The 17968-nt window shown below is 53.6% G+C and overlaps 40 non-coding genes across 40 annotated transcripts; 8 read left to right on the top strand and 32 right to left on the bottom strand.

The window, feature by feature from the left end:
• Positions 1-233: 233 nt before the first annotated feature.
• Positions 234-306, bottom strand: Trnam-cau (transfer RNA methionine (anticodon CAU)). The gene has a single exon. It is a non-coding gene; the product is annotated as a tRNA-Met (tRNA).
• An 815-nt stretch (positions 307-1121) lies between these two features.
• On the top strand, positions 1122-1193 carry Trnag-ucc (transfer RNA glycine (anticodon UCC)). The gene has a single exon. It is a non-coding gene; the product is annotated as a tRNA-Gly (tRNA).
• A 276-nt stretch (positions 1194-1469) lies between these two features.
• Positions 1470-1551, bottom strand: Trnas-aga (transfer RNA serine (anticodon AGA)). The gene has a single exon. It is a non-coding gene; the product is annotated as a tRNA-Ser (tRNA).
• A 139-nt stretch (positions 1552-1690) lies between these two features.
• Positions 1691-1763, bottom strand: Trnak-uuu (transfer RNA lysine (anticodon UUU)). The gene has a single exon. It is a non-coding gene; the product is annotated as a tRNA-Lys (tRNA).
• A 296-nt stretch (positions 1764-2059) lies between these two features.
• Positions 2060-2131, bottom strand: Trnae-uuc (transfer RNA glutamic acid (anticodon UUC)). The gene has a single exon. It is a non-coding gene; the product is annotated as a tRNA-Glu (tRNA).
• A 322-nt stretch (positions 2132-2453) lies between these two features.
• Positions 2454-2526, bottom strand: Trnam-cau (transfer RNA methionine (anticodon CAU)). The gene has a single exon. It is a non-coding gene; the product is annotated as a tRNA-Met (tRNA).
• Positions 2527-3341: 815 nt separating this feature from the next.
• Positions 3342-3413, top strand: Trnag-ucc (transfer RNA glycine (anticodon UCC)). Its single transcript has one exon. It is a non-coding gene; the product is annotated as a tRNA-Gly (tRNA).
• A 276-nt stretch (positions 3414-3689) lies between these two features.
• Positions 3690-3771, bottom strand: Trnas-aga (transfer RNA serine (anticodon AGA)). Its single transcript has one exon. It is a non-coding gene; the product is annotated as a tRNA-Ser (tRNA).
• A 139-nt stretch (positions 3772-3910) lies between these two features.
• On the bottom strand, positions 3911-3983 carry Trnak-uuu (transfer RNA lysine (anticodon UUU)). The gene has a single exon. It is a non-coding gene; the product is annotated as a tRNA-Lys (tRNA).
• A 296-nt stretch (positions 3984-4279) lies between these two features.
• Positions 4280-4351, bottom strand: Trnae-uuc (transfer RNA glutamic acid (anticodon UUC)). Its single transcript has one exon. It is a non-coding gene; the product is annotated as a tRNA-Glu (tRNA).
• Positions 4352-4673: 322 nt separating this feature from the next.
• On the bottom strand, positions 4674-4746 carry Trnam-cau (transfer RNA methionine (anticodon CAU)). The gene has a single exon. It is a non-coding gene; the product is annotated as a tRNA-Met (tRNA).
• Positions 4747-5561: 815 nt separating this feature from the next.
• Positions 5562-5633, top strand: Trnag-ucc (transfer RNA glycine (anticodon UCC)). The gene has a single exon. It is a non-coding gene; the product is annotated as a tRNA-Gly (tRNA).
• Positions 5634-5909: 276 nt separating this feature from the next.
• On the bottom strand, positions 5910-5991 carry Trnas-aga (transfer RNA serine (anticodon AGA)). The gene has a single exon. It is a non-coding gene; the product is annotated as a tRNA-Ser (tRNA).
• Positions 5992-6130: 139 nt separating this feature from the next.
• Positions 6131-6203, bottom strand: Trnak-uuu (transfer RNA lysine (anticodon UUU)). The gene has a single exon. It is a non-coding gene; the product is annotated as a tRNA-Lys (tRNA).
• Positions 6204-6499: 296 nt separating this feature from the next.
• On the bottom strand, positions 6500-6571 carry Trnae-uuc (transfer RNA glutamic acid (anticodon UUC)). Its single transcript has one exon. It is a non-coding gene; the product is annotated as a tRNA-Glu (tRNA).
• Positions 6572-6893: 322 nt separating this feature from the next.
• On the bottom strand, positions 6894-6966 carry Trnam-cau (transfer RNA methionine (anticodon CAU)). The gene has a single exon. It is a non-coding gene; the product is annotated as a tRNA-Met (tRNA).
• An 815-nt stretch (positions 6967-7781) lies between these two features.
• Trnag-ucc (transfer RNA glycine (anticodon UCC)) lies at positions 7782-7853 on the top strand. The gene has a single exon. It is a non-coding gene; the product is annotated as a tRNA-Gly (tRNA).
• Positions 7854-8129: 276 nt separating this feature from the next.
• Trnas-aga (transfer RNA serine (anticodon AGA)) lies at positions 8130-8211 on the bottom strand. Its single transcript has one exon. It is a non-coding gene; the product is annotated as a tRNA-Ser (tRNA).
• A 139-nt stretch (positions 8212-8350) lies between these two features.
• Trnak-uuu (transfer RNA lysine (anticodon UUU)) lies at positions 8351-8423 on the bottom strand. Its single transcript has one exon. It is a non-coding gene; the product is annotated as a tRNA-Lys (tRNA).
• Positions 8424-8719: 296 nt separating this feature from the next.
• Trnae-uuc (transfer RNA glutamic acid (anticodon UUC)) lies at positions 8720-8791 on the bottom strand. Its single transcript has one exon. It is a non-coding gene; the product is annotated as a tRNA-Glu (tRNA).
• Positions 8792-9113: 322 nt separating this feature from the next.
• Trnam-cau (transfer RNA methionine (anticodon CAU)) lies at positions 9114-9186 on the bottom strand. Its single transcript has one exon. It is a non-coding gene; the product is annotated as a tRNA-Met (tRNA).
• Positions 9187-9991: 805 nt separating this feature from the next.
• Trnag-ucc (transfer RNA glycine (anticodon UCC)) lies at positions 9992-10063 on the top strand. The gene has a single exon. It is a non-coding gene; the product is annotated as a tRNA-Gly (tRNA).
• Positions 10064-10329: 266 nt separating this feature from the next.
• On the bottom strand, positions 10330-10411 carry Trnas-aga (transfer RNA serine (anticodon AGA)). The gene has a single exon. It is a non-coding gene; the product is annotated as a tRNA-Ser (tRNA).
• A 139-nt stretch (positions 10412-10550) lies between these two features.
• On the bottom strand, positions 10551-10623 carry Trnak-uuu (transfer RNA lysine (anticodon UUU)). The gene has a single exon. It is a non-coding gene; the product is annotated as a tRNA-Lys (tRNA).
• Positions 10624-10919: 296 nt separating this feature from the next.
• On the bottom strand, positions 10920-10991 carry Trnae-uuc (transfer RNA glutamic acid (anticodon UUC)). The gene has a single exon. It is a non-coding gene; the product is annotated as a tRNA-Glu (tRNA).
• A 322-nt stretch (positions 10992-11313) lies between these two features.
• Positions 11314-11386, bottom strand: Trnam-cau (transfer RNA methionine (anticodon CAU)). The gene has a single exon. It is a non-coding gene; the product is annotated as a tRNA-Met (tRNA).
• An 815-nt stretch (positions 11387-12201) lies between these two features.
• On the top strand, positions 12202-12273 carry Trnag-ucc (transfer RNA glycine (anticodon UCC)). The gene has a single exon. It is a non-coding gene; the product is annotated as a tRNA-Gly (tRNA).
• Positions 12274-12549: 276 nt separating this feature from the next.
• Positions 12550-12631, bottom strand: Trnas-gga (transfer RNA serine (anticodon GGA)). Its single transcript has one exon. It is a non-coding gene; the product is annotated as a tRNA-Ser (tRNA).
• A 139-nt stretch (positions 12632-12770) lies between these two features.
• Trnak-uuu (transfer RNA lysine (anticodon UUU)) lies at positions 12771-12843 on the bottom strand. Its single transcript has one exon. It is a non-coding gene; the product is annotated as a tRNA-Lys (tRNA).
• Positions 12844-13139: 296 nt separating this feature from the next.
• On the bottom strand, positions 13140-13211 carry Trnae-uuc (transfer RNA glutamic acid (anticodon UUC)). The gene has a single exon. It is a non-coding gene; the product is annotated as a tRNA-Glu (tRNA).
• Positions 13212-13533: 322 nt separating this feature from the next.
• On the bottom strand, positions 13534-13606 carry Trnam-cau (transfer RNA methionine (anticodon CAU)). Its single transcript has one exon. It is a non-coding gene; the product is annotated as a tRNA-Met (tRNA).
• An 815-nt stretch (positions 13607-14421) lies between these two features.
• Trnag-ucc (transfer RNA glycine (anticodon UCC)) lies at positions 14422-14493 on the top strand. The gene has a single exon. It is a non-coding gene; the product is annotated as a tRNA-Gly (tRNA).
• A 276-nt stretch (positions 14494-14769) lies between these two features.
• On the bottom strand, positions 14770-14851 carry Trnas-aga (transfer RNA serine (anticodon AGA)). Its single transcript has one exon. It is a non-coding gene; the product is annotated as a tRNA-Ser (tRNA).
• A 139-nt stretch (positions 14852-14990) lies between these two features.
• Trnak-uuu (transfer RNA lysine (anticodon UUU)) lies at positions 14991-15063 on the bottom strand. Its single transcript has one exon. It is a non-coding gene; the product is annotated as a tRNA-Lys (tRNA).
• Positions 15064-15359: 296 nt separating this feature from the next.
• Positions 15360-15431, bottom strand: Trnae-uuc (transfer RNA glutamic acid (anticodon UUC)). Its single transcript has one exon. It is a non-coding gene; the product is annotated as a tRNA-Glu (tRNA).
• Positions 15432-15753: 322 nt separating this feature from the next.
• On the bottom strand, positions 15754-15826 carry Trnam-cau (transfer RNA methionine (anticodon CAU)). Its single transcript has one exon. It is a non-coding gene; the product is annotated as a tRNA-Met (tRNA).
• An 815-nt stretch (positions 15827-16641) lies between these two features.
• Positions 16642-16713, top strand: Trnag-ucc (transfer RNA glycine (anticodon UCC)). Its single transcript has one exon. It is a non-coding gene; the product is annotated as a tRNA-Gly (tRNA).
• Positions 16714-16989: 276 nt separating this feature from the next.
• Positions 16990-17071, bottom strand: Trnas-aga (transfer RNA serine (anticodon AGA)). The gene has a single exon. It is a non-coding gene; the product is annotated as a tRNA-Ser (tRNA).
• A 139-nt stretch (positions 17072-17210) lies between these two features.
• Trnak-uuu (transfer RNA lysine (anticodon UUU)) lies at positions 17211-17283 on the bottom strand. Its single transcript has one exon. It is a non-coding gene; the product is annotated as a tRNA-Lys (tRNA).
• Positions 17284-17579: 296 nt separating this feature from the next.
• Positions 17580-17651, bottom strand: Trnae-uuc (transfer RNA glutamic acid (anticodon UUC)). Its single transcript has one exon. It is a non-coding gene; the product is annotated as a tRNA-Glu (tRNA).
• Positions 17652-17968: the final 317 nt, after the last annotated feature.

The raw sequence follows: 17968 nt of genomic DNA, 5'->3' as shown, positions 1-17968 counted from the left end.
TTGCGCGTGCAGACTGGCATGGCGCACAGCTCGAAACTGTCTATTCATTGCTGTTTGCATCATATTTCACTCATAACAGGGGAGGAGAATGATCAAAGTTGTTCCTTGCCATAATTGGAAGTAAACATTGTGACGCTGAGGCGTGGACTCCTTGTGGATAACAAACGACAATTAAGTTCGTTCGCTAGCAATAGCAACGCCGTTAATTCAGCCGTGATGTACAGCAAATTAAATGCCCCGGGTGAGGATCGAACTCACGACCTTAAGATTATGAGACTTACGCGCTACCTACTGCGCTACCGAGGCTCGTTGCAACCATCATCCCAGGAATCTTGGTAAGTCTCACATATTAGAGATAGACAGTTTGCGCTTTCTCAGGAATCTGTTGTGTCGCTACGCGTGCTTTCCCGACTTGCTAGAGTAAACTGCTGCCGCAGCTTTTTTAACGACGGAAAGCAGCACTGCCTGAGGTTACAGTACATCGCCCTTGCGGCACCTGAACACAGCGGCCTGTAGGGCCAGGCCGACGCTGGAGTTCAGTAACAGCACGCGGCCGTCCAAGTAGGGTCTCTTGCGTGCTGCATGTTTGGTTCTTCTCACAGCGAATCCTGCTATACATTCCTGAGGCTGGCGCACCTCAAGCGAGCAATCGGCGCGGCAGCACTATAGCGAGAACAGCAAAACGATGCATCGGCCGGGAATCGAAGCCGGGCCGCCCGCGTGGTAGTCGAACAACCTACCACTTTTTTAGTTGTTGTTCTCATTTTGTTAGTTGCATTTGTTGGGGGCGGACGTCCGATGACGTCCGTGCTTCCCGAGCATATTCCCGAGCAGCTGTCTGCAGGGAAAGTGGGATTGCCACCCAGCGACGTCGGATACAACCGAAAAAAGTGCTACACACGCGGAGTCCCCCACTACACTGCCTCAAAGCGACCGCTCGTCACTATTGTGTGAGTAACGTTGCGGCCGCGGCGACGAGCCTTGCCCAAAGACGCAGCGTGCGTGGAGGCGCTGCCCGAATGCACCCTCCTACCTCGTAAAGCGTCTACAGCTACTATCACCGTGGGCCACTGCCGGCGGGCGGGAAGCCGACACAGCGCGGCGTTACGAGCAGCGGCTGTGCGGTGGTAGTGTAATGGTGAGCATAGTTGCCTTCCGAGCAGTTGAGCCGCGTTCGATTCCCGGCCACCGCAACGGGCGCAAATCTATGCGTATGAGTATGTGAGCCACGTGCTGTTGAATTAACGTTTTCTTTCCGTCGTCGCTCCACGCAGGCCATCCTGTAGTATGTCCCGACTTGTCCCGACTTTGCTCGGCTGACGCGAAAGCTGACGCTTGGATTTCGCCCTTATCAAAAGGACAGGCGCTATAAACGACTGTGAGAGGTGAGGTGTAGCGAGGTACCAAAACGACAGGCAAACTGCGAAATTTTCTGCTCTCTCTTCTGAAACAAAAAATAAAAAAACCGACGCAGTCGGTAGGACTCGAACCTACGCTCCCACAGGGAATCTGATTTCTAGTCAGACGCCTTAACCACTCGGCCACGACTGCTCGTAGCTAAAGCTTCCCTCGAATCGTGAAAAATGCAACCGGTCTGCGCAGAATGTTGACAGGAAACGAACTCGGTGCACTGATTACGGCAGGGCTACCAGCGCTACGAGACGAGCCATTACGGAAGCGTTAAAATCTTCGCCCGAACAGGGATTCGAACCCTGGACACTTAGGTTAAAAGCCTAATGCTCTACCGACTGAGCTATCCGGGCTCACGCTTTTTGTGCATGGAGCGACTGCAAGCAATGTGAATAACTGGAACGCGTGTGTAGGCGTACTACGGTAATTGCTGGCTTCTGGCGCAACTGGCGACTTCACCGACTTCCCACTGACGCTGGTAGCACCCCAACAGCGGACCAGTGCCTCTTCTCCCTTTATCCCGGTGCTGACAGTAATTGCATCCTGTGCCTGCTTCCCCCGATTACGTTCGGTTGAAGCTCCGGAAGGAGGGCGACAAACGAAGGTTGGAAGGCCAAAAGATGGAGGGTCGTGTGCGCAAAAACTTCCCTTCCGGTACCGGGAATCGAACCCGGGCCTCCTGGGTGAAAGCCAGGTATCCTAGCCGCTAGACCACACCGGATTTGCTCGAGAAACGTGAGATTTACTCCCTCTCTTCTCGCATTTCGTGCTCAATCCGGACTCAGTGTTGTTCTCTGTTTGCGAGCATTTTTGCGCGTGCAGACTGGCATGGCGCACAGCTCGAAACTGTCTATTCATTGCTGTTTGCATCATATTTCACTCATAACAGGGGAGGAGAATGATCAAAGTTGTTCCTTGCCATAATTGGAAGTAAACATTGTGACGCTGAGGCGTGGACTCCTTGTGGATAACAAACGACAATTAAGTTCGTTCGCTAGCAATAGCAACGCCGTTAATTCAGCCGTGATGTACAGCAAATTAAATGCCCCGGTTGAGGATCGAACTCACGACCTTAAGATTATGAGACTTACGCGCTACCTACTGCGCTACCGAGGCTCGTTGCAACCATCATCCCAGGAATCTTGGTAAGTCTCACATATTAGAGATAGACAGTTTGCGCTTTCTCAGGAATCTGTTGTGTCGCTACGCGTGCTTTCCCGACTTGCTAGAGTAAACTGCTGCCGCAGCTTTTTTAACGACGGAAAGCAGCACTGCCTGAGGTTACAGTACATCGCCCTTGCGGCACCTGAACACAGCGGCCTGTAGGGCCAGGCCGACGCTGGAGTTCAGTAACAGCACGCGGCCGTCCAAGTAGGGTCTCTTGCGTGCTGCATGTTTGGTTCTTCTCACAGCGAATCCTGCTATACATTCCTGAGGCTGGCGCACCTCAAGCGAGCAATCGGCGCGGCAGCACTATAGCGAGAACAGCAAAACGATGCATCGGCCGGGAATCGAAGCCGGGCCGCCCGCGTGGTAGTCGAACAACCTACCACTTTTTTAGATGTTGTCCTCATTTTGTTAGTTGCATTTGTTGGGGGCGGACGTCCGATGACGTCCGTGCTTCCCGAGCATATTCCCGAGCAGCTGTCTGCAGGGAAAGTGGGATTGCCACCCAGCGACGTCGGATACAACCGAAAAAAGTGCTACACACGCGGAGTCCCCCACTACACTGCCTCAAAGCGACCGCTCGTCACTATTGTGTGAGTAACGTTGCGGCCGCGGCGACGAGCCTTGCCCAAAGACGCAGCGTGCGTGGAGGCGCTGCCCGAATGCACCCTCCTACCTCGTAAAGCGTCTACAGCTACTATCACCGTGGGCCACTGCCGGCGGGCGGGAAGCCGACACAGCGCGGCGTTGCGAGCAGCGGCTGTGCGGTGGTAGTGTAATGGTGAGCATAGTTGCCTTCCGAGCAGTTGAGCCGCGTTCGATTCCCGGCCACCGCAACGGGCGCAAATCTATGCGTATGAGTATGTGAGCCACGTGCTGTTGAATTAACGTTTTCTTTCCGTCGTCGCTCCACGCAGGCCATCCTGTAGTATGTCCCGACTTGTCCCGACTTTGCTCGGCTGACGCGAAAGCTGACGCTTGGAATTCGCCCTTATCAAAAGGACAGGCGCTATAAACGACTGTGAGAGGTGAGGTGTAGCGAGGTACCAAAACGACAGGCAAACTGCGAAATTTTCTGCTCTCTCTTCTGAAACAAAAAATAAAAAAACCGACGCAGTCGGTAGGACTCGAACCTACGCTCCCACAGGGAATCTGATTTCTAGTCAGACGCCTTAACCACTCGGCCACGACTGCTCGTAGCTAAAGCTTCCCTCGAATCGTGAAAAATGCAACCGGTCTGCGCAGAATGTTGACAGGAAACGAACTCGGTGCACTGATTACGGCAGGGCTACCAGCGCTACGAGACGAGCCATTACGGAAGCGTTAAAATCTTCGCCCGAACAGGGATTCGAACCCTGGACACTTAGGTTAAAAGCCTAATGCTCTACCGACTGAGCTATCCGGGCTCACGCTTGTTGTGCATGGAGCGACTGCAAGCAATGTGAATAACTGGAACGCGTGTGTAGGCGTACTACGGTAATTGCTGGCTTCTGGCGCAACTGGCGACTTCACCGACTTCCCACTGACGCTGGTAGCACCCCAACAGCGGACCAGTGCCTCTTCTCCCTTTATCCCGGTGCTGACAGTAATTGCATCCTGTGCCTGCTTCCCCCGATTACGTTCGGTTGAAGCTCCGGAAGGAGGGCGACAAACGAAGGTTGGAAGGCCAAAAGATGGAGGGTCGTGTGCGTAAAAACTTCCCTTCCGGTACCGGGAATCGAACCCGGGCCTCCTGGGTGAAAGCCAGGTATCCTAGCCACTAGACCACACCGGATTTGCTCGAGAAACGTGAGATTTACTCCCTCTCTTCTCGCATTTCGTGCTCAATCCGGACTCAGTGTTGTTCTCTGTTTGCGAGCATTTTTGCGCGTGCAGACTGGCATGGCGCACAGCTCGAAACTGTCTATTCATTGCTGTTTGCATCATATTTCACTCATAACAGGGGAGGAGAATGATCAAAGTTGTTCCTTGCCATAATTGGAAGTAAACATTGTGACGCTGAGGCGTGGACTCCTTGTGGATAACAAACGACAATTAAGTTCGTTCGCTAGCAATAGCAACGCCGTTAATTCAGCCGTGATGTACAGCAAATTAAATGCCCCGGGTGAGGATCGAACTCACGACCTTAAGATTATGAGACTTACGCGCTACCTACTGCGCTACCGAGGCTCGTTGCAACCATCATCCCAGGAATCTTGGTAAGTCTCACATATTAGAGATAGACAGTTTGCGCTTTCTCAGGAATCTGTTGTGTCGCTACGCGTGCTTTCCCGACTTGCTAGAGTAAACTGCTGCCGCAGCTTTTTTAACGACGGAAAGCAGCACTGCCTGAGGTTACAGTACATCGCCCTTGCGGCACCTGAACACAGCGGCCTGTAGGGCCAGGCCGACGCTGGAGTTCAGTAACAGCACGCGGCCGTCCAAGTAGGGTCTCTTGCGTGCTGCATGTTTGGTTCTTCTCACAGCGAATCCTGCTATACATTCCTGAGGCTGGCGCACCTCAAGCGAGCAATCGGCGCGGCAGCACTATAGCGAGAACAGCAAAACGATGCATCGGCCGGGAATCGAAGCCGGGCCGCCCGCGTGGTAGTCGAACAACCTACCACTTTTTTAGTTGTTGTCCTCATTTTGTTAGTTGCATTTGTTGGGGGCGGACGTCCGATGACGTCCGTGCTTCCCGAGCATATTCCCGAGCAGCTGTCTGCAGGGAAAGTGGGATTGCCACCCAGCGACGTCGGATACAACCGAAAAAAGTGCTACACACGCGGAGTCCCCCACTACACTGCCTCAAAGCGACCGCTCGTCACTATTGTGTGAGTAACGTTGCGGCCGCGGCGACGAGCCTTGCCCAAAGACGCAGCGTGCGTGGAGGCGCTGCCCGAATGCACCCTCCTACCTCGTAAAGCGTCTACAGCTACTATCACCGTGGGCCACTGCCGGCGGGCGGGAAGCCGACACAGCGCGGCGTTACGAGCAGCGGCTGTGCGGTGGTAGTGTAATGGTGAGCATAGTTGCCTTCCGAGCAGTTGAGCCGCGTTCGATTCCCGGCCACCGCAACGGGCGCAAATCTATGCGTATGAGTATGTGAGCCACGTGCTGTTGAATTAACGTTTTCTTTCCGTCGTCGCTCCACGCAGGCCATCCTGTAGTATGTCCCGACTTGTCCCGACTTTGCTCGGCTGACGCGAAAGCTGACGCTTGGATTTCGCCCTTATCAAAAGGACAGGCGCTATAAACGACTGTGAGAGGTGAGGTGTAGCGAGGTACCAAAACGACAGGCAAACTGCGAAATTTTCTGCTCTCTCTTCTGAAACAAAAAATAAAAAAACCGACGCAGTCGGTAGGACTCGAACCTACGCTCCCACAGGGAATCTGATTTCTAGTCAGACGCCTTAACCACTCGGCCACGACTGTTCGTAGCTAAAGCTTCCCTCGAATCGTGAAAAATGCAACCGGTCTGCGCAGAATGTTGACAGGAAACGAACTCGGTGCACTGATTACGGCAGGGCTACCAGCGCTACGAGACGAGCCATTACGGAAGCGTTAAAATCTTCGCCCGAACAGGGATTCGAACCCTGGACACTTAGGTTAAAAGCCTAATGCTCTACCGACTGAGCTATCCGGGCTCACGCTTTTTGTGCATGGAGCGACTGCAAGCAATGTGAATAACTGGAACGCGTGTGTAGGCGTACTACGGTAATTGCTGGCTTCTGGCGCAACTGGCGACTTCACCGACTTCCCACTGACGCTGGTAGCACCCCAACAGCGGACCAGTGCCTCTTCTCCCTTTATCCCGGTGCTGACAGTAATTGCATCCTGTGCCTGCTTCCCCCGATTACGTTCGGTTGAAGCTCCGGAAGGAGGGCGACAAACGAAGGTTGGAAGGCCAAAAGATGGAGGGTCGTGTGCGCAAAAACTTCCCTTCCGGTACCGGGAATCGAACCCGGGCCTCCTGGGTGAAAGCCAGGTATCCTAGCCACTAGACCACACCGGATTTGCTCGAGAAACGTGAGATTTACTCCCTCTCTTCTCGCATTTCGTGCTCAATCCGGACTCAGTGTTGTTCTCTGTTTGCGAGCATTTTTGCGCGTGCAGACTGGCATGGCGCACAGCTCGAAACTGTCTATTCATTGCTGTTTGCATCATATTTCACTCATAACAGGGGAGGAGAATGATCAAAGTTGTTCCTTGCCATAATTGGAAGTAAACATTGTGACGCTGAGGCGTGGACTCCTTGTGGATAACAAACGACAATTAAGTTCGTTCGCTAGCAATAGCAACGCCGTTAATTCAGCCGTGATGTACAGCAAATTAAATGCCCCGGGTGAGGATCGAACTCACGACCTTAAGATTATGAGACTTACGCGCTACCTACTGCGCTACCGAGGCTCGTTGCAACCATCATCCCAGGAATCTTGGTAAGTCTCACATATTAGAGATAGACAGTTTGCGCTTTCTCAGGAATCTGTTGTGTCGCTACGCGTGCTTTCCCGACTTGCTAGAGTAAACTGCTGCCGCAGCTTTTTTAACGACGGAAAGCAGCACTGCCTGAGGTTACAGTACATCGCCCTTGCGGCACCTGAACACAGCGGCCTGTAGGGCCAGGCCGACGCTGGAGTTCAGTAACAGCACGCGGCCGTCCAAGTAGGGTCTCTTGCGTGCTGCATGTTTGGTTCTTCTCACAGCGAATCCTGCTATACATTCCTGAGGCTGGCGCACCTCAAGCGAGCAATCGGCGCGGCAGCACTATAGCGAGAACAGCAAAACGATGCATCGGCCGGGAATCGAAGCCGGGCCGCCCGCGTGGTAGTCGAACAACCTACCACTTTTTTAGATGTTGTCCTCATTTTGTTAGTTGCATTTGTTGGGGGCGGACGTCCGATGACGTCCGTGCTTCCCGAGCATATTCCCGAGCAGCTGTCTGCAGGGAAAGTGGGATTGCCACCCAGCGACGTCGGATACAACCGAAAAAAGTGCTACACACGCGGAGTCCCCCACTACACTGCCTCAAAGCGACCGCTCGTCACTATTGTGTGAGTAACGTTGCGGCCGCGGCGACGAGCCTTGCCCAAAGACGCAGCGTGCGTGGAGGCGCTGCCCGAATGCACCCTCCTACCTCGTAAAGCGTCTACAGCTACTATCACCGTGGGCCACTGCCGGCGGGCGGGAAGCCGACACAGCGCGGCGTTGCGAGCAGCGGCTGTGCGGTGGTAGTGTAATGGTGAGCATAGTTGCCTTCCGAGCAGTTGAGCCGCGTTCGATTCCCGGCCACCGCAACGGGCGCAAATCTATGCGTATGAGTATGTGAGCCACGTGCTGTTGAATTAACGTTTTCTTTCCGTCGTCGCTCCACGCAGGCCATCCTGTAGTATGTCCCGACTTGTCCCGACTTTGCTCGGCTGACGCGAAAGCTGACGCTTGGATTTCGCCCTTATCAAAAGGACAGGCGCTATAAACAACTGTGAGAGGTGAGGTGTAGCGAGGTACCAAAACGACAGGCAAACTGCGAAATTTTCTGCTCTCTCTTCTGAAACAAAAAATAAAAAAACCGACGCAGTCGGTAGGACTCGAACCTACGCTCCCACAGGGAATCTGATTTCTAGTCAGACGCCTTAACCACTCGGCCACGACTGCTCGTAGCTAAAGCTTCCCTCGAATCGTGAAAAATGCAACCGGTCTGCGCAGAATGTTGACAGGAAACGAACTCGGTGCACTGATTACGGCAGGGCTACCAGCGCTACGAGACGAGCCATTACGGAAGCGTTAAAATCTTCGCCCGAACAGGGATTCGAACCCTGGACACTTAGGTTAAAAGCCTAATGCTCTACCGACTGAGCTATCCGGGCTCACGCTTTTTGTGCATGGAGCGACTGCAAGCAATGTGAATAACTGGAACGCGTGTGTAGGCGTACTACGGTAATTGCTGGCTTCTGGCGCAACTGGCGACTTCACCGACTTCCCACTGACGCTGGTAGCACCCCAACAGCGGACCAGTGCCTCTTCTCCCTTTATCCCGGTGCTGACAGTAATTGCATCCTGTGCCTGCTTCCCCCGATTACGTTCGGTTGAAGCTCCGGAAGGAGGGCGACAAACGAAGGTTGGAAGGCCAAAAGATGGAGGGTCGTGTGCGCAAAAACTTCCCTTCCGGTACCGGGAATCGAACCCGGGCCTCCTGGGTGAAAGCCAGGTATCCTAGCCACTAGACCACACCGGATTTGCTCGAGAAACGTGAGATTTACTCCCTCTCTTCTCGCATTTCGTGCTCAATCCGGACTCAGTGTTGTTCTCTGTTTGCGAGCATTTTTGCGCGTGCAGACTGGCATGGCGCACAGCTCGAAACTGTCTATTCATTGCTGTTTGCATCATATTTCACTCATAACAGGGGAGGAGAATGATCAAAGTTGTTCCTTGCCATAATTGGAAGTAAACATTGTGACGCTGAGGCGTGGACTCCTTGTGGATAACAAACGACAATTAAGTTCGTTCGCTAGCAATAGCAACGCCGTTAATTCAGCCGTGATGTACAGCAAATTAAATGCCCCGGGTGAGGATCGAACTCACGACCTTAAGATTATGAGACTTACGCGCTACCTACTGCGCTACCGAGGCTCGTTGCAACCATCATCCCAGGAATCTTGGTAAGTCTCACATATTAGAGATAGACAGTTTGCGCTTTCTCAGGAATCTGTTGTGTCGCTACGCGTGCTTTCCCGACTTGCTAGAGTAAACTGCTGCCGCAGCTTTTTTAACGACGGAAAGCAGCACTGCCTGAGGTTACAGTACATCGCCCTTGCGGCACCTGAACACAGCGGCCTGTAGGGCCAGGCCGACGCTGGAGTTCAGTAACAGCACGCGGCCGTCCAAGTAGGGTCTCTTGCGTGCTGCATGTTTGGTTCTTCTCACAGCGAATCCTGCTATACATTCCTGAGGCTGGCGCACCTCAAGCGAGCAATCGGCGCGGCAGCACTATAGCGAGAACAGCAAAACGATGCATCGGCCGGGAATCGAAGCCGGGCCGCCCGCGTGGTAGTCGAACAACCTACCACTTTTTTAGTTGTTGTTCTCATTTTGTTAGTTGCATTTGTTGGGGGCGGACGTCCGATGACGTCCGTGCTTCCCGAGCATATTCCCGAGCAGGGAAAGTGGGATTGCCACCCAGCGACGTCGGATACAACCGAAAAAAGTGCTACACACGCGGAGTCCCCCACTACACTGCCTCAAAGCGACCGCTCGTCACTATTGTGTGAGTAACGTTGCGGCCGCGGCGACGAGCCTTGCCCAAAGACGCAGCGTGCGTGGAGGCGCTGCCCGAATGCACCCTCCTACCTCGTAAAGCGTCTACAGCTACTATCACCGTGGGCCACTGCCGGCGGGCGGGAAGCCGACACAGCGCGGCGTTGCGAGCAGCGGCTGTGCGGTGGTAGTGTAATGGTGAGCATAGTTGCCTTCCGAGCAGTTGAGCCGCGTTCGATTCCCGGCCACCGCAACGGGCGCAAATCTATGCGTATGAGTATGTGAGCCACGTGCTGTTGAATTAACGTTTTCTTTCCGTCGTCGCTCCACGCAGGCCATCCTGTAGTATGTCCCGTCTTTGCTCGGCTGACGCGAAAGCTGACGCTTGGATTTCGCCCTTATCAAAAGGACAGGCGCTATAAACGACTGTGAGAGGTGAGGTGTAGCGAGGTACCAAAACGACAGGCAAACTGCGAAATTTTCTGCTCTCTCTTCTGAAACAAAAAATAAAAAAACCGACGCAGTCGGTAGGACTCGAACCTACGCTCCCACAGGGAATCTGATTTCTAGTCAGACGCCTTAACCACTCGGCCACGACTGCTCGTAGCTAAAGCTTCCCTCGAATCGTGAAAAATGCAACCGGTCTGCGCAGAATGTTGACAGGAAACGAACTCGGTGCACTGATTACGGCAGGGCTACCAGCGCTACGAGACGAGCCATTACGGAAGCGTTAAAATCTTCGCCCGAACAGGGATTCGAACCCTGGACACTTAGGTTAAAAGCCTAATGCTCTACCGACTGAGCTATCCGGGCTCACGCTTTTTGTGCATGGAGCGACTGCAAGCAATGTGAATAACTGGAACGCGTGTGTAGGCGTACTACGGTAATTGCTGGCTTCTGGCGCAACTGGCGACTTCACCGACTTCCCACTGACGCTGGTAGCACCCCAACAGCGGACCAGTGCCTCTTCTCCCTTTATCCCGGTGCTGACAGTAATTGCATCCTGTGCCTGCTTCCCCCGATTACGTTCGGTTGAAGCTCCGGAAGGAGGGCGACAAACGAAGGTTGGAAGGCCAAAAGATGGAGGGTCGTGTGCGCAAAAACTTCCCTTCCGGTACCGGGAATCGAACCCGGGCCTCCTGGGTGAAAGCCAGGTATCCTAGCCACTAGACCACACCGGATTTGCTCGAGAAACGTGAGATTTACTCCCTCTCTTCTCGCATTTCGTGCTCAATCCGGACTCAGTGTTGTTCTCTGTTTGCGAGCATTTTTGCGCGTGCAGACTGGCATGGCGCACAGCTCGAAACTGTCTATTCATTGCTGTTTGCATCATATTTCACTCATAACAGGGGAGGAGAATGATCAAAGTTGTTCCTTGCCATAATTGGAAGTAAACATTGTGACGCTGAGGCGTGGACTCCTTGTGGATAACAAACGACAATTAAGTTCGTTCGCTAGCAATAGCAACGCCGTTAATTCAGCCGTGATGTACAGCAAATTAAATGCCCCGGGTGAGGATCGAACTCACGACCTTAAGATTATGAGACTTACGCGCTACCTACTGCGCTACCGAGGCTCGTTGCAACCATCATCCCAGGAATCTTGGTAAGTCTCACATATTAGAGATAGACAGTTTGCGCTTTCTCAGGAATCTGTTGTGTCGCTACGCGTGCTTTCCCGACTTGCTAGAGTAAACTGCTGCCGCAGCTTTTTTAACGACGGAAAGCAGCACTGCCTGAGGTTACAGTACATCGCCCTTGCGGCACCTGAACACAGCGGCCTGTAGGGCCAGGCCGACGCTGGAGTTCAGTAACAGCACGCGGCCGTCCAAGTAGGGTCTCTTGCGTGCTGCATGTTTGGTTCTTCTCACAGCGAATCCTGCTATACATTCCTGAGGCTGGCGCACCTCAAGCGAGCAATCGGCGCGGCAGCACTATAGCGAGAACAGCAAAACGATGCATCGGCCGGGAATCGAAGCCGGGCCGCCCGCGTGGTAGTCGAACAACCTACCACTTTTTTAGTTGTTGTTCTCATTTTGTTAGTTGCATTTGTTGGGGGCGGACGTCCGATGACGTCCGTGCTTCCCGAGCATATTCCCGAGCAGCTGTCTGCAGGGAAAGTGGGATTGCCACCCAGCGACGTCGGATACAACCGAAAAAAGTGCTACACACGCGGAGTCCCCCACTACACTGCCTCAAAGCGACCGCTCGTCACTATTGTGTGAGTAACGTTGCGGCCGCGGCGACGAGCCTTGCCCAAAGACGCAGCGTGCGTGGAGGCGCTGCCCGAATGCACCCTCCTACCTCGTAAAGCGTCTACAGCTACTATCACCGTGGGCCACTGCCGGCGGGCGGGAAGCCGACACAGCGCGGCGTTACGAGCAGCGGCTGTGCGGTGGTAGTGTAATGGTGAGCATAGTTGCCTTCCGAGCAGTTGAGCCGCGTTCGATTCCCGGCCACCGCAACGGGCGCAAATCTATGCGTATGAGTATGTGAGCCACGTGCTGTTGAATTAACGTTTTCTTTCCGTCGTCGCTCCACGCAGGCCATCCTGTAGTATGTCCCGACTTGTCCCGACTTTGCTCGGCTGACGCGAAAGCTGACGCTTGGATTTCGCCCTTATCAAAAGGACAGGCGCTATAAACAACTGTGAGAGGTGAGGTGTAGCGAGGTACCAAAACGACAGGCAAACTGCGAAATTTTCTGCTCTCTCTTCTGAAACAAAAAATAAAAAAACCGACGCAGTCGGTAGGACTCGAACCTACGCTCCCACAGGGAATCTGATTTCCAGTCAGACGCCTTAACCACTCGGCCACGACTGCTCGTAGCTAAAGCTTCCCTCGAATCGTGAAAAATGCAACCGGTCTGCGCAGAATGTTGACAGGAAACGAACTCGGTGCACTGATTACGGCAGGGCTACCAGCGCTACGAGACGAGCCATTACGGAAGCGTTAAAATCTTCGCCCGAACAGGGATTCGAACCCTGGACACTTAGGTTAAAAGCCTAATGCTCTACCGACTGAGCTATCCGGGCTCACGCTTTTTGTGCATGGAGCGACTGCAAGCAATGTGAATAACTGGAACGCGTGTGTAGGCGTACTACGGTAATTGCTGGCTTCTGGCGCAACTGGCGACTTCACCGACTTCCCACTGACGCTGGTAGCACCCCAACAGCGGACCAGTGCCTCTTCTCCCTTTATCCCGGTGCTGACAGTAATTGCATCCTGTGCCTGCTTCCCCCGATTACGTTCGGTTGAAGCTCCGGAAGGAGGGCGACAAACGAAGGTTGGAAGGCCAAAAGATGGAGGGTCGTGTGCGCAAAAACTTCCCTTCCGGTACCGGGAATCGAACCCGGGCCTCCTGGGTGAAAGCCAGGTATCCTAGCCACTAGACCACACCGGATTTGCTCGAGAAACGTGAGATTTACTCCCTCTCTTCTCGCATTTCGTGCTCAATCCGGACTCAGTGTTGTTCTCTGTTTGCGAGCATTTTTGCGCGTGCAGACTGGCATGGCGCACAGCTCGAAACTGTCTATTCATTGCTGTTTGCATCATATTTCACTCATAACAGGGGAGGAGAATGATCAAAGTTGTTCCTTGCCATAATTGGAAGTAAACATTGTGACGCTGAGGCGTGGACTCCTTGTGGATAACAAACGACAATTAAGTTCGTTCGCTAGCAATAGCAACGCCGTTAATTCAGCCGTGATGTACAGCAAATTAAATGCCCCGGGTGAGGATCGAACTCACGACCTTAAGATTATGAGACTTACGCGCTACCTACTGCGCTACCGAGGCTCGTTGCAACCATCATCCCAGGAATCTTGGTAAGTCTCACATATTAGAGATAGACAGTTTGCGCTTTCTCAGGAATCTGTTGTGTCGCTACGCGTGCTTTCCCGACTTGCTAGAGTAAACTGCTGCCGCAGCTTTTTTAACGACGGAAAGCAGCACTGCCTGAGGTTACAGTACATCGCCCTTGCGGCACCTGAACACAGCGGCCTGTAGGGCCAGGCCGACGCTGGAGTTCAGTAACAGCACGCGGCCGTCCAAGTAGGGTCTCTTGCGTGCTGCATGTTTGGTTCTTCTCACAGCGAATCCTGCTATACATTCCTGAGGCTGGCGCACCTCAAGCGAGCAATCGGCGCGGCAGCACTATAGCGAGAACAGCAAAACGATGCATCGGCCGGGAATCGAAGCCGGGCCGCCCGCGTGGTAGTCGAACAACCTACCACTTTTTTAGTTGTTGTTCTCATTTTGTTAGTTGCATTTGTTGGGGGCGGACGTCCGATGACGTCCGTGCTTCCCGAGCATATTCCCGAGCAGCTGTCTGCAGGGAAAGTGGGATTGCCACCCAGCGACGTCGGATACAACCGAAAAAAGTGCTACACACGCGGAGTCCCCCACTACACTGCCTCAAAGCGACCGCTCGTCACTATTGTGTGAGTAACGTTGCGGCCGCGGCGACGAGCCTTGCCCAAAGACGCAGCGTGCGTGGAGGCGCTGCCCGAATGCACCCTCCTACCTCGTAAAGCGTCTACAGCTACTATCACCGTGGGCCACTGCCGGCGGGCGGGAAGCCGACACAGCGCGGCGTTGCGAGCAGCGGCTGTGCGGTGGTAGTGTAATGGTGAGCATAGTTGCCTTCCGAGCAGTTGAGCCGCGTTCGATTCCCGGCCACCGCAACGGGCGCAAATCTATGCGTATGAGTATGTGAGCCACGTGCTGTTGAATTAACGTTTTCTTTCCGTCGTCGCTCCACGCAGGCCATCCTGTAGTATGTCCCGACTTGTCCCGACTTTGCTCGGCTGACGCGAAAGCTGACGCTTGGATTTCGCCCTTATCAAAAGGACAGGCGCTATAAACGACTGTGAGAGGTGAGGTGTAGCGAGGTACCAAAACGACAGGCAAACTGCGAAATTTTCTGCTCTCTCTTCTGAAACAAAAAATAAAAAAACCGACGCAGTCGGTAGGACTCGAACCTACGCTCCCACAGGGAATCTGATTTCTAGTCAGACGCCTTAACCACTCGGCCACGACTGCTCGTACCTAAAGCTTCCCTCTAATCGTGAAAAATGCAACCGGTCTGCGCAGAATGTTGACAGGAAACGAACTCGGTGCACTGATTACGGCAGGGCTACCAGCGCTACGAGACGAGCCATTACGGAAGCGTTAAAATCTTCGCCCGAACAGGGATTCGAACCCTGGACACTTAGGTTAAAAGCCTAATGCTCTACCGACTGAGCTATCCGGGCTCACGCTTTTTGTGCATGGAGCGACTGCAAGCAATGTGAATAACTGGAACGCGTGTGTAGGCGTACTACGGTAATTGCTGGCTTCTGGCGCAACTGGCGACTTCACCGACTTCCCACTGACGCTGGTAGCACCCCAACAGCGGACCAGTGCCTCTTCTCCCTTTATCCCGGTGCTGACAGTAATTGCATCCTGTGCCTGCTTCCCCCGATTACGTTCGGTTGAAGCTCCGGAAGGAGGGCGACAAACGAAGGTTGGAAGGCCAAAAGATGGAGGGTCGTGTGCGCAAAAACTTCCCTTCCGGTACCGGGAATCGAACCCGGGCCTCCTGGGTGAAAGCCAGGTATCCTAGCCACTAGACCACACCGGATTTGCTCGAGAAACGTGAGATTTACTCCCTCTCTTCTCGCATTTCGTGCTCAATCCGGACTCAGTGTTGTTCTCTGTTTGCGAGCATTTTTGCGCGTGCAGACTGGCATGGCGCACAGCTCGAAACTGTCTATTCATTGCTGTTTGCATCATATTTCACTCATAACAGGGGAGGAGAATGATCAAAGTTGTTCCTTGCCATAATTGGAAGTAAACATTGTGACGCTGAGGCGTGGACTCCTTGTGGATAACAAACGACAATTAAGTTCGTTCGCTAGCAATAGCAACGCCGTTAATTCAGCCGTGATGTACAGCAAATTAAATGCCCCGGGTGAGGATCGAACTCACGACCTTAAGATTATGAGACTTACGCGCTACCTACTGCGCTACCGAGGCTCGTTGCAACCATCATCCCAGGAATCTTGGTAAGTCTCACATATTAGAGATAGACAGTTTGCGCTTTCTCAGGAATCTGTTGTGTCGCTACGCGTGCTTTCCCGACTTGCTAGAGTAAACTGCTGCCGCAGCTTTTTTAACGACGGAAAGCAGCACTGCCTGAGGTTACAGTACATCGCCCTTGCGGCACCTGAACACAGCGGCCTGTAGGGCCAGGCCGACGCTGGAGTTCAGTAACAGCACGCGGCCGTCCAAGTAGGGTCTCTTGCGTGCTGCATGTTTGGTTCTTCTCACAGCGAATCCTGCTATACATTCCTGAGGCTGGCGCACCTCAAGCGAGCAATCGGCGCGGCAGCACTATAGCGAGAACAGCAAAACGATGCATCGGCCGGGAATCGAAGCCGGGCCGCCCGCGTGGTAGTCGAACAACCTACCACTTTTTTAGTTGTTGTTCTCATTTTGTTAGTTGCATTTGTTGGGGGCGGACGTCCGATGACGTCCGTGCTTCCCGAGCATATTCCCGAGCAGCTGTCTGCAGGGAAAGTGGGATTGCCACCCAGCGACGTCGGATACAACCGAAAAAAGTGCTACACACGCGGAGTCCCCCACTACACTGCCTCAAAGCGACCGCTCGTCACTATTGTGTGAGTAACGTTGCGGCCGCGGCGACGAGCCTTGCCCAAAGACGCAGCGTGCGTGGAGGCGCTGCCCGAATGCACCCTCCTACCTCGTAAAGCGTCTACAGCTACTATCACCGTGGGCCACTGCCGGCGGGCGGGAAGCCGACACAGCGCGGCGTTGCGAGCAGCGGCTGTGCGGTGGTAGTGTAATGGTGAGCATAGTTGCCTTCCGAGCAGTTGAGCCGCGTTCGATTCCCGGCCACCGCAACGGGCGCAAATCTATGCGTATGAGTATGTGAGCCACGTGCTGTTGAATTAACGTTTTCTTTCCGTCGTCGCTCCACGCAGGCCATCCTGTAGTATGTCCCGACTTGTCCCGACTTTGCTCGGCTGACGCGAAAGCTGACGCTTGGATTTCGCCCTTATCAAAAGGACAGGCGCTATAAACAACTGTGAGAGGTGAGGTGTAGCGAGGTACCAAAACGACAGGCAAACTGCGAAATTTTCTGCTCTCTCTTCTGAAACAAAAAATAAAAAAACCGACGCAGTCGGTAGGACTCGAACCTACGCTCCCACAGGGAATCTGATTTCTAGTCAGACGCCTTAACCACTCGGCCACGACTGCTCATACCTAAAGCTTCCCTCGAATCGTGAAAAATGCAACCGGTCTGCGCAGAATGTTGACAGGAAACGAACTCGGTGCACTGATTACGGCAGGGCTACCAGCGCTACGAGACGAGCCATTACGGAAGCGTTAAAATCTTCGCCCGAACAGGGATTCGAACCCTGGACACTTAGGTTAAAAGCCTAATGCTCTACCGACTGAGCTATCCGGGCTCACGCTTTTTGTGCATGGAGCGACTGCAAGCAATGTGAATAACTGGAACGCGTGTGTAGGCGTACTACGGTAATTGCTGGCTTCTGGCGCAACTGGCGACTTCACCGACTTCCCACTGACGCTGGTAGCACCCCAACAGCGGACCAGTGCCTCTTCTCCCTTTATCCCGGTGCTGACAGTAATTGCATCCTGTGCCTGCTTCCCCCAATTACGTTCGGTTGAAGCTCCGGAAGGAGGGCGACAAACGGAGGTTGGAAGGCCAAAAGATGGAGGGTCGTGTGCGCAAAAACTTCCCTTCCGGTACCGGGAATCGAACCCGGGCCTCCTGGGTGAAAGCCAGGTATCCTAGCCACTAGACCACACCGGATTTGCTCGAGAAACGTGAGATTTACTCCCTCTCTTCTCGCATTTCGTGCTCAATCCGGACTCAGTGTTGTTCTCTGTTTGCGAGCATTTTTGCGCGTGCAGACTGGCATGGCGCACAGCTCGAAACTGTCTATTCATTGCTGTTTGCATCATATTTCACTCATAACAGGGGAGGAGAATGATCAAAGTTGTTCCTTGCCATAATTGGAAGTAAACATTGTGACGCTGAGGCGTGGACTCCTTGTGGATAACAAACGACAATTAAGTTCGTTCGCTAGCAATAGCAACGCCGTTAATTCAGCCGTGATGTACAGCAAA

This window comes from Schistocerca cancellata, unplaced genomic scaffold (assembly GCF_023864275.1).
Source record: "Schistocerca cancellata isolate TAMUIC-IGC-003103 unplaced genomic scaffold, iqSchCanc2.1 HiC_scaffold_411, whole genome shotgun sequence".
Classification (NCBI taxonomy): Eukaryota; Metazoa; Arthropoda; class Insecta; order Orthoptera; family Acrididae; genus Schistocerca; species Schistocerca cancellata.
The sequence above is the reverse complement of the archived record's forward strand: the minus strand, read 5'-3'. Positions and strand labels throughout refer to the sequence as shown.